The sequence below is a fragment of the Pan paniscus genome, chromosome 13, assembly GCF_029289425.2.
Source record: "Pan paniscus chromosome 13, NHGRI_mPanPan1-v2.0_pri, whole genome shotgun sequence".
In the NCBI taxonomy this organism is placed as follows: Eukaryota; Metazoa; Chordata; class Mammalia; order Primates; family Hominidae; genus Pan; species Pan paniscus.
In genome coordinates this window covers 75,382,927-75,401,037 of record NC_073262.2, presented here as the reverse complement: position 1 = coordinate 75,401,037, position 18,111 = coordinate 75,382,927, and the positions used below count along the sequence as shown (strand labels likewise).

The following is an 18,111-nucleotide window of genomic DNA, read 5'->3' as shown; positions in this document are numbered from 1 at the left end:
TGAAGTAGTCAGAGAAGGCCTCTCTGGTCAGATGACATTTGGGCAGAACCTGGGGCCTGTCTCAGCACCACCTGTTCCTTCCTCGGCCACTTGCTCCCTGCAGCCACCACAAGCCCCTGTGGTTTTCCTGCCTGAGGCTCATCAGCCACAGGCCTAGAATATCTGGCTTCTCTCCCCACGTCCAAACTCAGCTGAAATGCCAAACTGCAGGACCTTGTTTCCTGAGCAACTGCCAATGGGTCTGAATGATGCAACTTGGAAAGGAAGAGGATTTCATTCCCCCTGAATGGACTTTGCACCAGTGGGAGACAGGAAACAGGAGATTGGAGGATACTGGGCAGCTGAACTGCCTCACCCTTTCCCCCTGCCCTGTCTGGTGCACAATTTCTCCACACAGCCTGCTGTGTGTGGCCAAGCCTGTGCGCCGACTGAGTGTTATGGGTTGAACTATGTTCCTCAGAAAGATATGTCGAAGTCCTAACCCCCAGTAACTGTGAATGTGGCTTTATAGTATTTGGAAACAGGGTCTTTGCTGATGCAATCAAGTTAAGATGAAGTCATTAAGAGGGTGGGGGCCTAATCCAATCTCTTGTCCTTAGAAGGAGAAAGACAGAGACACATCAGGGGAAGATGGTGAGGTGACAATGGAGGCAGAGATTGGAGCAATGCATCTAAATGCTAGGCAACACCACAGAGAGCTGCAAACACCAAGGCTAGAAGAGGCAGGGAAGGAGCCTTCCCCTACAGGTTTCAGAGGGAGCATGGCCTCACCATACCTTTACTTCAGACTTCTAGCATCCAGAACTGTGACACAACACATTTCTGTTGTTCTGAGTGACAACAGTGTGTGGTGTGTTATTACAGCTGCTCTAGAAACTAACATATCGAGCAGCCAGCTGTGTGGGATTGTACCTCCCAAGTAACCCTCTAAGACTTAACCTTTGCCCAGGGCTCTGTCTCTAGAGAACTGTGACAATGATAGGTAGACCTGAATAAAGCGAAGGATGATATCTGCAGGGATATTTGAGGACAGGGAGTGCTGACAAGGGAGGAGCCAGTGCAAAGGCCCCGAGGTGGCAGTATGCTTGGTGTGTTGGAGGAGGAGGAAGGTGGCCAGGCTGTTTGGGGAGTGAATAAGGGGAAGACTGCTCAGAGGAGAAGTCAGAGAAGGGGTCAAAGACATGTTCTCTAGGGCCAGAAAGGCCTTTGGATCTTTTCGACATTATCTTCTTGACATGTAATTTATATAGTAGTAAAATGAACAAAATGGGTGACTATTTTGTGAATTTTTTGATACATAAAACCATGTGATCACTATCCAGATCAAATGTTGAACATTTCCATCACCCCAGAGAGTTCACTCCTGCTACCTTCCAGTCAATACAACTTACCAATCCTGAGGCAACCAGTACTCTCTCTTTTATCATCATACATTTGTTTTAACCTGTTCCTTAATGGCATATAAATGAAACTACATAGCATGCTTTTGCTCAAAATAGTGCTTGTGAGGTTCATCCAGGTTGCTGTATGTATACTTCAATTATTATTATTGCTGAGTAGTATTCCATTGCCTGGATATATCACAAATTATTTATCCATTCTTCTGCTGAATATTTGAGTTATTTGCAGTTTAGGCCTATAAAAAATGAAGCCGTTAGGAACATTTATGTGTTCCTCTTATTTTGGTTGTATGCAATCATTTCTCTTGGTATAAACCTATCAGTGTATTTTCTGGGTCAACTGGCTTAGGTTTAGGTTAACTGTATTCGTTTACACCATTTTATACTCCCGTCAGCAATATATGAGTTCCAGGTATTCTGCATCCTCACCAACACTTGGAGCCTTTCTGGTAGGTGTGTAGTGGCATTGCATTGTGCTTTCAATATGCCTTTTTCTGCTGACTAATGCACTCCTTTTTATATGCCTATTATTCACATATCTCCTTTTATGAAGTAGGTATTCAAGTCTTTTGTTCACATTTTATGTTTTTGTTATGGCCACATCTCACTTCCAGAATCTGTATTGGTTATCTATCGTAGCATTAAAAAAGTACTCTAAAGCTTGACAGCTAAAAACAACAAACATTCATTCTCTCACACAGTCTCTGCAGGTCAGGAACCTGGGTGCAGCTTCATGGGGTGGTTCTGGCTCAGGGTCTCAGGTTGCATTTGAGCTGCTGTCTGAGGTTACAGCCCTACCTATCAAAGCTGAACCAGAGCCAGACTCCATGTCTAAACTCACTTATGTGAGCTTCAGTGTGAGAAATGTATGAATTTTGTTTGATGAAATATTGAAAAGCTTAACAACTTCCTCCTACTCTCATTGGCCTCTTGGTGCCCAGTATCTGAGTCTGAAAAATCTCATCTATAGGAATCAATGGCAGCAAAGACAGAACCAAGGTCCCACGGCTATCAGGGAGGTTGGCAGATGAGTGAGGAAAAAGGGGTGTCAGCAACCTAAAAATATTCAGGCTCACAGAAATATAACTGTTTGAAATGACTCACTTTTATTAAGATCCTGCCATCTCACTTACCAGCTTAAAAAAAAAAATAGATCACAGCAGAATGTTTCAAATTCTCCATAAATGGCCATTTGATCCAGCAACCTACCTGTGGAAATTTATGCCAAGATTAGAATCTACAAAACACATACAGAGATGCACATTGAAGTATTATTTATTAGGAATCTAAATTGTGGAATCATTAAAGAGAATACATATTCCCTCAAAAGAATACCACGGTGTTATTAAAAGTAGTCATTATGAGTGGTTAGGATATAATATAATATTACAGGAAATTCTTAGGATATACCATCAAGTAGAAAAACTTTTCTTCCCAGCTTTTCAATGTGAAAATGTTTAAACCTACAGGAAAGTTGTAAGGCCAGAACAATAAATGCTTGTATAGCCTTCATCTAGATTCTCCAACAGTGACCACAGTTGCCACATCTCTTTAAGTGTAATGCTCATCCTTTGAGAGTAAGTGCAGACATTTTGATACCATGGTCTAAGTACTACAACACCTATCTAAAATTGTAGAAGGAAACTCTTCTACGATTTTCACACTCAAGACATTTAACATTGATATAAAGTTTATATTCAAATTTCTCCAAAAGATTTAAAACTATCTCTTTGGTTTGTGTTATCCAGGACTCAATGGAGGATTGAGCATTGCATTTAGTTGTTGTGCCTCTTTAGTTTTTTTTTATCTAAAACAATCCCTCAACCATTTTTAAAAATTCTTTCATGACATTGACATTTTTAAAAGACTCTGGAACAGTCATTTTACAGAATATCCTTCAATTTGGATGTGTCTGTTTCCTCAAGATTAGAAATTACATGAACTTCTTGGCTAACTTCTCCATTTTATTTTGTGTTCAAAATATATTACTCTTTCCCATGTCCTGTGAAAATAAAAAATCTCTAATGTGTTTGTGAAAAAGATTAAGCTAAGATTTTGTTTGGATGCAGTGTGATTTGGACTTAGGTGTGTGTATCTGAACTTCATCCTTTGTCATCAAAAGAATAGTATAATAACTAAGAACATGTAGCTTAAGAAATCCAGGCACTTGAGAGCCACTGTAAGTAAACTCTAATTCCCACAGCAGAAAGAAGGGGTCTGTCTGCTTTTTAACCACCAAAAGTTTATCTATATCAGGACTGTTTCCTATTCTTTGTTTCCTTCTATTTGCCAGACCAGTCTATAAGCTAGTAAGGAGTTCATCGGTTCATTAGAATAGACTTCAAGACACTAGATCACAATCCCAACGATTAAAATCATCTGCTTTGCCACTGCTCAGATGGAAGAAGTATGTGTGCCTTCAAAAATGTTTTACTAGAAATTTTGAGTCCTGAAAATACCTGATTTCTAAACTAAACAAGCAGAATCTAGGCAGAGGGATGTCTAAATTTCATTTATAACTTAGCCGATTAAGGCTGCCAATAAATCATACCAACTTATATAAGTAACAGCCATGGTAAGGATATTGCCTTAATGGTAAGTGCCTCTTACTTGAGATTTACAAATCTGGGTACTATTTCTAGGAACAGCCTACTGAATGCATCCAAGAGCTTGGCTTAAGTCCCAGGGATGACGAAGTTCTTTGAACCCATGCCATCACCCCTACCTCACCTGCCATGATAGTTATTGCCAATTAATCACAGTGTTCTTTTCTATTAGCCTGGACACTGCCTCAGACAATTTCCCAACACAGCACTACAAGCAGTCACTAATAATAATTTGGAGTCAATACATCAGATGAAATCTTTATCACCCTTGGAAAATATATTTTTCTGAATCTCATCTAGTTTTTAGCTTCTCAACTTCATCTACACATGAATGGTGAGGCTGTAGAAGTCTGTTTCTTGTGAATGACCTACAGATAACTGGCAAGCCTGGTAAAATCTCATATCAGAGCAGGTTGACCAGGTGATTTGACTAGGGAAGGAAAGGATAAGATTAGTTAGGGTTGGCCATTTGCCAGGACAATTGACCTCAATATCTCTAAGAGCTGGAACACAAAGTTGATGTCTTGCTCATGAAATAATCCAAGTTGACTCCAGGCTTGGGAGATGGGAGTGTATGAGTTCCATTCTGCACAGTCATTAGGGATTCGGACCAATAGAGGCTCTGCCTTCTTAAACACCTGACTTCCCACATCACTGTGGGCATTTGCATCCACCTGGTGGTAAGGGAAGGAGCATGGAGGAATGCCACGTGAGTGGCTTTTACAGGGGAAGCCTGAAAGTGGCTCACATCAATTCTGCAATTTTATATTTGCTAGAACACAGTTACATGGCAGTAGCTAACGGTAAGGCAAGCTATAAAGTGTAGTTCATGGAAGAGCCAACTGTTCCCAATGGCATTCTACTATAGAAGAGAGCATAAATGTTTGGTGGCCAGCCAGCCACCTCTGCCCACAAAGAGAGGCTCTTCTGGGAAACTCCAAGCCTTCTTGTAGGACAAGAAAATGATGATAGCACTTGAGTGCACATAGCAATACGCCAGACACAATATTGCCTGGCCTTTTCCTAGCTGGTCTATGACTCAGCCAAATGTGAAGATGAAATTTTGGATAGTGAAAATTATTAACCCTTCCATGCATTACTGGGAAAAATCTGCAAAATTTTAATCTCTAGAATAACTTTAAAGATACAATGGAGGCCAGGCACGGTGGCTGACACCTATAATCCCAGCACTTTGGGAGGCTGAGGTGGGCAGATTACCTGAGGTCAGGAGTTCGAGACCAGCCTGGCCAACATGGTGAAACCCCGTCTCTGCTAAAAATATAAAAATTAGCCAGGCCTGGTGGCACATGCCTGTAATCCCAGCTACCTGGGAGAGTGAGGCAGAATTGCTTGAGCCTGAGAGATGGAGGTTGCAGTGAGCTGAGATCATGCCACTGCACTCCAGCCTGGCCAACAGAATGAGACTGTGTCTCAAAACAACAACAAAAAGATACAATGGGAGTTCTACTTCTACCTAGGATGTAGAAAGCAAACAAAAACACCTTTTCCACCCTAGAAATAAGAAAAACTACAGATAAAATACAAACTCATAATTTTTCTTGAACCCTTCAGATAGTTAAGGCCATAGGGCAACTAGGTAGCTTGAAATCCAAGGCGTCTCTAAGAATACAGGGTACAAGCTCTGTCTCACCTTCGGCAGAACACAGGAAGAAGAGATACCGGTTGCCATCAAACAAGTAGGAAGGATTTGCTAAAATTTCTAACAAATTGCAGAAGTCTGACTGTGAACTAGTGTGACAGTACAGGTTTGTCTGGGAGCCACAGACAGAGAAGCAGTTCACACTTACAAGATCTTCTTCACAGATTTCCATTTAGTGCTCATGAGAAAGACTGGGTGAGGGTGGGGGACCAGAGGGAGTCTTCCTTGGTGGTGCAGGCCTGGAGGAGGGGAGTGCAGTTGCTGAAGGAAAGTCACAAAGCCCTCCTTACATGCTTTCTCAAGGAACAAAAGCCTCTAGCCTTGGGGGAAGAACCAGAAACTTCATATCTCCAAGACTAGATGAAAACCCATTACAGCTAGAGAAAGAGAAAACAAAACAAAACAAAACAAAACCTTGTCGTTATTGGAAGAGCAAGGAACAGTCCTGGGCTCAGGATCCTACACCATTACTAATAGAAGTCTCCTACTACTGGGAAGGTACAGGGAAGTCCCATAGAAGATTTGCCAAAGATGCAAGGCAGTTTGGCTGCCTTGAAAAGGAGAAGTAGGATCACACAGGAACAAAACAACTGAGCTTGCAATACTGGGTAACAAGCAATAGCAGTCCACTCCTTGGGAAGATAGATCCCTTTTGTGGTGCTACAACACAGGAAAGGCTGAAAGCTGGGGGTAGAGCAGCAACATTGAGAAAATCTCAGCCAGGCGCAGTAGCTCACGCCTGTAAACCCAGAACTTTGGGAGGCCGAGGTGGGCGGATTACTTGAAGTCGGGAATTCAAGACTAGCCTGGCCAACACGGTGAAACCTCGCCTCTACTAAAAATACAAAAATTAGCCCAGTGTGGTGGCGCATGCCTGTAATCCCAGCTATTTGGGAGGCTGAGGCATGAGAATCACTTGAATCCAGGAGGCAGAGGTTGCAGTGAGCTGAGATTGTACCACTGCACACCAGCCTGGGGGACAAAGCAAGACTCTGTCTCAGAAAAAAAAAAAAAAGAGAGAGAGAGAGAAAAGCTCTTTGACACCCAAGCAGCAACAAAACCTGCTCAACTGCTAACTAGATAAACTCAACCCCTATACAAATAGCCTAGCAGAAGAAGAGACATGCTCATTTCCAATCATATATATTGTTTGTTTCAGCCTCTGCTGTCCTGCAAACAATGTCTGGTATTCAGTCAAAAATAATAAGACAATAAGATAGGTAAAGTAACCCACTGTCCTGAGATGAAGTGATCAACAGAACAAAACTCAGAGATGATTCAGATGCTGGAACTATCACACAAGCCATTTGAAATAACCATTAGTAATATGTTAAAGGCTCTAAATGGAGAAGGCAGACAATGTGCATGAACCAATATGGAATTTCAGCAGAGAGATGAAAACTGTAAGAAAACATATATTGGAAACTGGAAATAAACATATATTGGAAACAGGAAATAAACATATATTGGAAACATATATTGGAAATAAACATATATCGGAAACTGGAAATAAACATATATTGGAAACTGGAAATAAAGCAAGATGGGAACAAAGATAAACAAAGATTTCTTATGTATGACACCAAATAAAAACCCACTGAGACATCACTACATACCTAACAGAATGTTTAAACTTAAAAAGACCAGCTGAACCACATGATGACCAGGATGTGGAGCACTGGAACCATCATACATTGCTAATGAAAATATGAAATAATACAGCCACTTCAGAATATAGTTGGTAAGTTTTTTTTAATAAAGCTAAACATACAGTATGATCTAGCTATCCTCTCTTAACCATTTACCAAAGAGAAATAAAAACCTATTTTCAACCAAAAACCTGTACACGACTATTTATAGTGACTATTCATAACCTCCAAATGCTGGAAACAACCCAATTGTCTTTCAGCTGGTGAATGGATAAAGCGTAGTACATCTATGCAATGGAGTACTACTCAGCAGTAAAAGCATGAACTGCTGTCACATGCAGCAACTTGGATAAATCTCTAATGTATTATGCTAAATGAGAGGAAAAAGACTAGAGGAGCTATATAATGATCTAATTTTTAGTACCTTCTAGAAAAGGCCAGATTATAAAGACAGTAAATAGATCAGAGCTTGCTAAGAACTGGGGTAGAGGTTTTGTCTAAAAAAAACCAATTTTGGGGGTGATGGAACTGTTCAATATCTTGAATGTAGTGGTAGTTGTACAACTTTATGCTTTTGTCCAAACTCATAGAACTGTACATTTAGAAAGGTGATTTTTAAAATATATAAACATATACTTCACAAAAATAATAAGTAAACACATAAAAAGATATAATAAATAAAGACAGGGACTCTGGCTTCCTGACTTTTTCAATCCTCTATTATATTGCCTTACAAGAAGATGATGCTTATGGTCTATTGTATTTTGGCCCAGAACATCCCCTACCCTTTCCTAGGGCCTTCCCCATTAGACCTTGCCTTATCACCCCAAACGGAATCACTCCAGAAGATACAAACTCACTCAACATATTCTGTTTGCTAAAACAAATTCTATAAGCCTACAATATACTACATCACATTTGATTTAAAGTGTATTTAACATCAAAGACAAATTACTCTGAATGCTATATTAAAAGAACTAACTTTTTCTAAAATATATCTTACAGATCTCAATTTTTGTGAGCCACATCTAATCAATCTCTGATCATTTCAATAACATGCATATTTTTATATCTACATGAAAATGAAAATTGTAACAAAATACGGTTTCATTTTTTATGGAAGTTTTTTACTTTGCCTTCCTTTCATAATTTTGGATTTCCCCAGTTTACGATGCTAAAGGGCAGTGTGAACATCTCTTCATTTCACTCGCTTCATTATTTCCTTCCATGAGTGTGGAATTTTACCTGTCTCAAACTAACCTGTTACCTAAAACTAAAGGCTGATTTCTCTTTTTAGAAAATACCATTTCAAATGGAATTTTTATGATTACAAATTTTACATTCTTATATTCAAATTTTTCAGCAAATTACATTCCATGTGACAAATTCCTGGTTTCTTTTACTTTTCCATTATGAATCATCTCAAAAAAAGATCAGCAGATTTCATTTACCCTTCCCCAGGAAAAGCAGGACATTCCTCTCTTCAATCTGGTAGCTCTCAGCTGTATTGGAATAACACCCTTTTTATAAAACAAATGTTTTGTAATGTTTCCTTTGCTATCTTAAAATGAAGTGTCTTACACATTACCGGATGTCTAACACCCTTAGCTCCCACCTACTAGAGGCCAGTGAGCTCCATTAATCATTTTGACAACCAAAAAAAGCCCCTCACATAGCTCTAGGTTGTCCTTGGATAGGAGGAGAGTGGAACCACCACCATCAAGAACTACCAATTTAGGGCATATTTCCTTAATGGCAAAGCAATGTTCTACTTCAAAATACTAATAGGCTTGGAATAAAGAACAATTTATTTGGGAGGTGAGGCAGGAGAATCGCTTGAACCCAGGAGGCAGTGAGCCGACATTACGCCACTGCACTCCAGCCTGGGCAACAGAGCAAGACTCTGTCTCAGAAAAAGAAAATTAGGCCAACTTAATCAGGTATTTTAGTAACAAGTATTTTAGCCAAGTATATAGTTTAAGTAACAGGTTTAATAGGAAGCGTAGTAACTAAAGGTAGTTTATTAGTTTATCTGTTACTACACAACCAATTACCCCAACATTTAGCAGTTTAAAACAACAAGCGTTTATTATTTCACTGTTTCTGAGGGTCAGGAATCTGGAAGCAGTTTAGCCCGGTTGTTCTGGCTCGAGGTCATCCATGAGGTTGCAGTCAAGCCAGGCTGCAGCCATCTCAAGATCCATCTGGAGCTTGAGGCTCTGCTTCACTCACATGCACACAGGTTTAGTTCAGCCATATATGGGTCTCTCACAACATGGTTTCCCCTAGAGTGAGCAATGAGAGAAAAGCCGTAAGCAGTTCTTTGATAATGTAGTCTTGGATGTGAGATACCATCATTTCTGCCATATTCCATTGGCCAACCCTGGTACAATGTAGGAGGGACTCCACAGGCTGTGAATAACAGGAAGTGCAGATCACTGGGTGCCATCTTGGAGGCTGTTTACCCCAGGTAGGAATCTCTACATTTCTAAATAAATACAAGTACTCCAATCCACATTCAGGTTTTAATTTTATTGGACTGTAAGGGATTACTTCACAGAACTGAGAGAAACAGAAAACATTGATGAAGTTTTGTTCCAATTAAATAGAAACTGTTTCTTAGCAACATGAAAATATCATTTTAGTGATCTGAGGCTCAGAATCACAGTTTTTCAATGTCTATTTTTACCTCTGTATTTTAGATTTATTCAACTGCTGAATGTGAATAAAATTCCATTTAGCAATATCACAGGTAGAAGTAAATCTGAAAAACACAATATTTGAACAAATACATATATATTAATTTTAGCAATAAGAAAATAAATTATTTATTAAGCCAGAAAATTAGGCCAACTTAGGCCTGGCACAGTGGCTCACCCCTATAATCTCAGCACTTTGGGAGGCTGAGGCGGGCGGATCCCCTGAGGTCAGGAGTTTGAGACCAACCTGACCAACATGGTAAAACTCCATCTCTACTACAAATACAAAAATGAGCCAGGTGTGGTGGCACGTGCCTGTAATCCCAGCTATTCGGGAGGTGAGGCAGGAGAATCGCTTGAACTCAGGAGGTAGTGAGCCAAGATTACACCACCGCACTCCAGCCTGGGCAACAGAGCAAGACTGTCTCAAAAAAAGAAAAAAAAAGAAAATTAGGCCAACTTAATCAGGTATTTTAGTAACAAGTATTTTAGCCAAGTATATAGAAATGGTGTAGGTTGAGAAATATGAAGGTGAATGTGTAGTCCAAGTAAACACTTAAAAAAATCAAAACCCTATTTCTGACATAGTTTTGCCTTCATATTATTAATGAGTATGCCTTCTACACATCCATCTTGATAACATTTTCAAAATCTCAAAGGCAGGACATCAACTTTGTTCATTTTTGCTAATGGATTGAAGTTTCTGAAAAACATATAAATCCTTTATAAATCTGTGGCAATTTTTCAAAGGAGGATAAAAATCATTATAATCTAATGAAATGTTCTCTGGTTCCCTAAGAATTATTAATCACAATTATGATACTCCAGATTGTGACCTGTATGTTTACTAAATACCTTAGGAAAACAGCATGATAGTTTTATTTATTTCTTTTCTAGATCACTAAAAAGAATGCTTATTTGAACTCTAGCCCTTCAAAGTATCTTAAAACAAAATTTAACATTAAGATGAGTATGACCTTGTTTGAATGTTTCCATTACATTTTGATTCTTATTATACTACTTTCTCGGGAGGCAGTTCACAGGTAACAATTTTCATTTTTTTCCTTATGGACATAAACTTTCACTCAAAGGTGGAAGAGCACTCATCTCCCATCATGTGTTCTTTGCCTGTGTCCCACCGGCTGTTCACTGTCCATTCTGTGAGGTTGCATTCCCATGAGGCGGGCAGTTGTCACATAACAACTCAAGCTTCTGTGAACGGTCTCTCACAGAACAGCCTGATGAACCTCCTAGGCAGGCTTTGTGTCGCTGGGCTTTCTAAAAAATTTAAGTAAACTTGAAATACATAGTGGTGGGCCTCAAAAGTCTCCACTATGGTCTTCAAACTGGAATTTGTGTGGGAGCTTTCAAAAGGGTATGTAATCTTGGATGGTTTTAAGGGACTCACTTTGCAGAGCCTCAACTTCCATAGGCTTAAATCTGAGCTGTCTGAGAACTTGGGCAAGGCATAATGCTCCATCTCTTCCCAGTTCCTCATTCCCAGTCACCTTGACCCAACTTCTTAAAGTAAAGGCAAACCTCTCACCCATCAGGAATCCTGCTATGGGGTCTTGGCCTGGGGTGTCAGTGCCTACAGGGAAGCTGCCTTGATCAAAACACTGGTTTGTGTCTCTGCTAAGTGATTTCAAGAAAAAAGGAATACAAATTCCCCCAGTTATTCCTGCTGGTCAACATTACATTTTCAAGTATCCAGAACATATATTAGAAATGAGTTAGTGTTGTATATTTTCTTGTACATTTATTCAGACTCATAGGGAAATTCTGTAAATAACTATTCCATAAAGATAATTAGATATAGAAAATCTATATTCATTTTTCATTTGGGTGCATTTTCTGTTTGCTCTTATCGGCTTTTATCAGTTTATTCTATCCTATAGTGTACTTATTTAGAGGTATAGTAGCTGAACAAAATTGGATGGTGGATTCTACTATAAATAGTCATTAATACAACTTCTATAAGCCATACACATAAAAATGGCCAATAATTGCTTTTTGCTGTCAATTACCACAGTATCCAGTCACATTCTAGCAATAAGTAATACATATCTATTGACATATAACCTAATTTAAAAAGGAAAAAAGCTCCATTCATCTCATTAAGAGATATAGTTCTAGTAACATTTTATTTGTTATCTTTATTGATTATCAAATTTAATAATACATTTATTTGTTATATTTAATTGTATATTAATAACTGTGATAACAAAATCTAGAAGAAAATTTTACCACTCAGCTTTATCAATAAAGAAAACATACATTTTAATTTCAACATAGGCATATTTTTGATACAGAAAAGTATGGTAATATAATTAATTCTAAAAAAACTTTCAAATATAAAGAAAAAATTTTGTGGGTAAAGTTAAATGGAAATACAAGGTCAAGGGAAAACAGGAACAATGTAAATTTTCCTAATGTTAGAAGAGAGGTTGTTCATATATTTTTAAAGTTAAGATAGAGCATATAAAACTGTTCTGGTATTTAATATTGTATATGTTGAAAAGAGTGATGTCATAGGTTTTTGTTAAAAAGTGTCAATATTTATAATTATATCTTTTGTTACTATTTAAATTTATGAGAAAAATTTCAGATGTTAACATAAAAATGTGTGAGAAGGCACATTGTTTTTCAAAACTATTTTAAGGAGTACGCTAGCAACAAAAAGTACTACTCTAGTACCAGTGTTTTGTTCCCAGATCTACTGTAAAATCAGGCATTTATTTCCATTTCCTCATCTGTCGTCTTTTCTCCAAATATAAAATGGGTATGATAACTTTCCTTGTGGCCAGAGGTGTCTGTGCAGCTCTTGTGAGGAAAAAACTTGTGTAATAGTGATGGCAGCAGTGGCCTATCTGGAAAGGCTGCTGAAAAGACACTAGCTGCAGCCAGGGCTGTGCGCTCCGTGGAGCCGGGGGAGCCGGGAACAGACGGGATCCACACCCCCTTCCCAGTTGAAGGGGCGGGAACCTTGCCCTCCCGGACACAGCTGCAGCCACCCAGCTGCAGGACCCGGGCATCCCTGTGCTTCTGGAGGCCCAGGAAGTCCCCCTGTCCGCACAGGCACAGAAGTGCCTGCCCGCGTTGCCTGGCCTCTCCCTGCTCCCAGCACCCACTCCAATTTCAAAGCAAAGTTGTGACCAAGCCCAGGTGCTGTCACAACTGGGCTGGGTGTGCACATGCTCAGGACAGTGTTGACACGCCAGCCCCCTGCCTCCTCGGCCCCCTCCAGACTTTGGGCACCAACAAGTATGAGAGAGTGGCCAAGGGGGCACTGTGGGCAGCTCGGCATGGGCCTGGAGGCATCCCTCAGCTCGAACAGCCTGGGCACCATGAACAGTGGCAGGGGGCAGACAGGCTCCTGGGCAGAAAGGAGCTAGTCCCCCATAAAACCCCACCTGAAGCCTGGGGACCAGGCTGCCAGTTCCACGGACTGGAGTGAAAACTTACAGTACTTTTTCCAAGCCCACACATGGCTGCTCATGGACCAATCAGCACATAAGTCCTCCTCTCTGAAGCCCATAAAATCCCGGACTTGGACAGATGGCAGGACGACCTCCCTGCAGAGCGGAGCTACCCACCATGAGTCTCCTCTCCACTGAGAGCTGTACACTCTGTACAACCTACCTGTGGATAGGAGCTACCCACTCCAGGTACTCCAGGTCTCCTCTCCACTGAGGACTGCAGAGACATCAGAAAGACCAGCCTGCAGATAGGAGCTACCCACACCAGGTCTCCTCTCTGCTGATGGCTACAGAGACATTCAGACAGCCTGCCTGCAGAAAGGAGCTACCCACTTTGGGTCTCCTGAGAGCTGAACTGCTGCTCAATAAAGCACCTCTTCACCTTGCTCACCCTGCAGTTATCTGCGTACCTCATTCTTCCTGGATGTGGGACAAGAACTTGGGACCTGCTGAATGCTGGGACTGAAAGAGCTGTAACACAAACAGGCCCAAAACACACCCTCCACCCCTGCTTGCCACATTGTGGGCAACAAGGAGAGAAGAGCTGCAGCTCTTTGGGAAGCCCAGATCTAGGAGTTCCCCAAGCCATGGCTGTGACACCCTCTTTGGGGCTCTGTGGTTCCTGGTATCTCCAAGCTTCAGGTGCCACTGCATTCCCAGGTGTCCACAGTGGAAGCCGCTTGCAGTACACCTGGTCCAGCCACAGCCTAGCAGGAAGCCAGGACTCATGCCGGCACCTGGAACTGCCCACCCCACCGCAGCTAGCATGCCTGGCTGTGTGCAGTGGCTGGACCCCGTGCTCGCTCACACACCCCTCACCGCCCTGTGCCTAGCTTGCCCTTGGCAGCCATGGGATCGGAGCCAGTAACGAAAGCCAAGTGAAGCCTGCCAGGCCAAGAGAGCAGAAAGAGCCCAGCGGCCCAAGTAAAACTCAGGCAAAGGTGCCAACAGCCACAGAGGTTCCTGGCTGGTGAAGTGACAACCTAAGGATCCCATGACAACAATAATAGTAAAAGCCACATTATATGTTAAATTACTTGTGAACTATTGCAGGTTAGAAATAAAAGTACTCACTTATCTTGTTCTTTTTATATTTGTTACAATTTATTACAGGGGAAACTGAAAACCCATGGGTTCTAACAAAACAGACAATTCAGAATCTTAGAGGTTTAAGACAATAGTTTCTAACCTAGTCTTTTAAACCTATAACCTTAACAGTCTTAATATGACTCTATATGCAAATAAATGTAAATATATATACATTATATATGTAAATATATGTACTAATATATATGTAACATCTTTTAACAACAACAAAAATATAAGACAGATAAGAACATATTCCTAAATGTTCTATAATCTCTTCCTCTCCTTTTGAGCAAAGGGAACTCTTTTTTTTTTTTTTTTTTTTGAGCTAGGTTCTCACTCTGTTGCCCTGGCTGGAGTGCAATGGTACAATTACAGCTCACTGCAGCCTCAACCTTTCGGGCTCAAGTGATCCTCTCACCTTATCCTCCCGAGTAGCTGGGACGAGAGGCCTGCACCACCATGCCTGGCTAATTTTTTAATTTTTATGTAGAGACAGCATTTCACTATGTTGCCTGCCCAGACTGGTCTCGAGTTCCTGGACTCAAGGGATTCACCAGCCTCTGCCTCCCAAAGTTCTGGGATTACAGGTGTAAGCCACTGTACCCAGCCATAGAGAGCTGTCTTGACAGCCTTCTATAAATTTATAGATGCACAATTTGCCTGCATCCAAATTCCTATTCTCATTACCATGTGATAACTTTGGTTGCTTCCATTAAGGAATGGAAATATATTAGTTTATTCACACATTTAACCATTATTTATTAAGCATTTCCTGTGGACTTAAACTGCTTGTACCAAACTGCTGGGCAAAGAATTGTTACTTTATTTGGAAATGTAAACTGTGAGGGTGGAAGGTAGGGACAGAGTGGAAGAGGAGATTAATGCACTATCTCTGAACTAAAATAGTTTGGAAGCAGATCTGAAAGTTCTGGAAAGACACTGACACACTATGGCTCTTTCTGTTGGTCACAAGAGACATCTTTATGTCACTATTAATGCTAAACATTTCTAGAAGTAAATTGTCCAGCCAGTGAGGACAATTGCTGGAATGGAACAAGAGAAGAAAATGTCAGGGGAAATTTGGCATAGTCAAAATTCCAATCTAGGCTTAAAGAGGATGCTCTCTAAGCTCTCATTTACAACCTAGGAAAAATTTTAGTTTTGCAGTGAAAGTTGGCATAGCCACCCGTTGGACTAAATAACTTCCAATGTGCTTTCCAATAATAGGCTTGTATCAGGTTACACTCAGAGCACAGAATCACATTAAGAGAATTTAGTTACATGATGTAATTGTTTAGTGGCATGAGAGCCTTCTCCACAATGTGGATATAATGACTCACTCGACTGAGAATTAGAGCATACTTGCTTTTGCATGGGAATGCTTTGCTTCCTCTAGGGTGGCAGCAAAGGGGTAGAGCTGAAAAGAATAAAAGGTTGAGAACTACCTATCTGTAGCTTGACAGTCTGACAATTTCACTGATCTCTGGCACCTCCAGCAGAGGGCAGGCCGGTATAGAGAAAAGAAGGAAAACATGAATTTCTTAATTTCCTTTACAGCCAGTCCTTGCTTTGCCCAGTAGTGCAGGACCATAAAAAGGACTGTGCATGCCTAAACCATGCAAAACAATCTTCATAACTTTCCTGACCTTTAATAATTGTTGTCAAAACATTAAAACTTTGTACATGTATAAGGAAATGTCGAAACATTAAAACTTATACATGTATAAGGAAATGAAAAAATACTAAAACTAGCATGTTATTTAGCACTTTGTAATTTAAAATATAAGAAACATTGGAATGAAAGTGTTTTATTTCTTTGTGAAAAATATATTAAGAGTACTTTGAATTATGCTTTCAGTCTTCTTGTTGCAGAACTCATGGTAGGAAACAAGCATCTTTCACATGTCTCAGCTGATTGTCATACTCCTTTCTGAATTTGGATCAGCTTCCAACACGTTACCCTTTGCATTTTGGATGTGGTGAAGTATCTCTAAGAGTGCCTTTACCGTGAAAGTTTTTTCCAGCATCGCTTCCTCTGGCACACCTTCATCCATTTCCTCACAGCCACTTTCGTCACTTACGTCATGAGTTCACCTGCACTAAGTTCCCCTGGCTGCATACCCAGAATCTCTCCAGTGGTAGCAGGGTCAACATTCCCAGGGTCAGCGATTTCCTCTATAACTTCATTATGTTCACTTCAAATTTCATTTGCAGTATTATCACTTTTTTTTTCTTTACTGCAATTTCGTCTTTGTTGGCAAACTGTCTTTTTCAGTTATTCATTTTTGTAAAATGTCATGTGGGTTTATCACTGAGCGATAAGAAGACCATACTACCATTGCTGTCCATCACTGAATTGAATAACAGATGCACCGTGACCCATCAGGAACAGACTGGACGAAGTGATGTGATCAGTTGCTGATCATTGATGCATATCTGTTATTTACATAGTGACTTGTGAACTAAGAGCTAGCAGCAAAGTTGGCACTTTATGCAATTTCTCACAGTTAGTATACCATGGTAACTGAAATTTGAATTGTGCCGTTGGGTGACTGCTGTTATTTAACTGAACGGTGGTAACTGAAATTGGTACACAATGTAACCATTCGAGCAAGGACTACCTGTATTTTCCACATCCACCCTCACAAAGAATGTATGAAAAGTTTGCTGAAATTAAGCAAGAATTAGCTTCAAGACTGACAGCAAACTTATTTGGGATGAGCGTTGCCTTTCCTTTTCCCTAACAGAACTAACTTCATTTCTTTTTTCAACAAAACATATTGATGGGTCATTTGGTAGGTGGACTCACTTAGCACTCAGGGATGACTTTGATGAAATACAAGAATATATATTTCTCTGAATAAGAAAAATAAGATGTTTGAGTTTTTGAAATAGTGAGGGGCTGAGGAACTGAGAGGAGCTGAAATAGCTGAAAGCAAGTTGTGAGGAGAGATGGTCCCACAAGACGAGAGGCTAGGACTCCAGGAGAAAAGATGGTTTAGGGTGGTGGTGGTAGTAGATGTATTGTTTTATCCATCTACTGTTTTTTAAATACCCTTAACTATTTTCCAATTAATTTTTATTTTATGACATCATTATAACTGCAAAGGTTTAAAAACATAGTGCTAAATGGCTACAAAAAAAAGAAAGAGAGAGAGAAACAACAAATCTCTTTATCAGCTGTCTTTTTGTCCCATCTCTGACTGCAGCTATCAATTACAGGTTGAGCATACCTAATCTGAAAATCCAAAGTGCAAAATGTTCCAAAATCTGAAACTTGCTGAACACCAACATGATGCCACAGACGGAAAGTTCCATACCTGACCTCATGCGATGGGTCCCAGTCAAAACACAGGTGGACAACACTAGTTTATTCAGCATTCCCAAGGGAAAAATGAAATTACCTTCAGCCTATATGTATAAGGTGAATATGAAACATAAATAAATTTTGTGTTTAGACTTGGGTCCCATCCCTAGGGTTTTTCATATTATATATATGTACAAATACTTTGAAATCAAAAAAATCTGA

The 18,111-nt window shown here is 40.2% G+C and overlaps 1 protein-coding gene across 1 annotated transcript in view; it reads right to left on the bottom strand.

The window, feature by feature from the left end:
- Positions 1–9,832: 9,832 nt before the first annotated feature.
- Positions 9,833–18,111, bottom strand: part of PDK1 (pyruvate dehydrogenase kinase 1) — a 161,749-nt gene continuing 153,470 nt past the window's right edge. Inside the window, exon 13 of the transcript XR_010109496.1 lies at positions 9,833–10,079. The gene's annotated coding sequence lies outside the window, so the exon portion shown is untranslated. The remainder of the gene's footprint in view (positions 10,080–18,111) is intronic.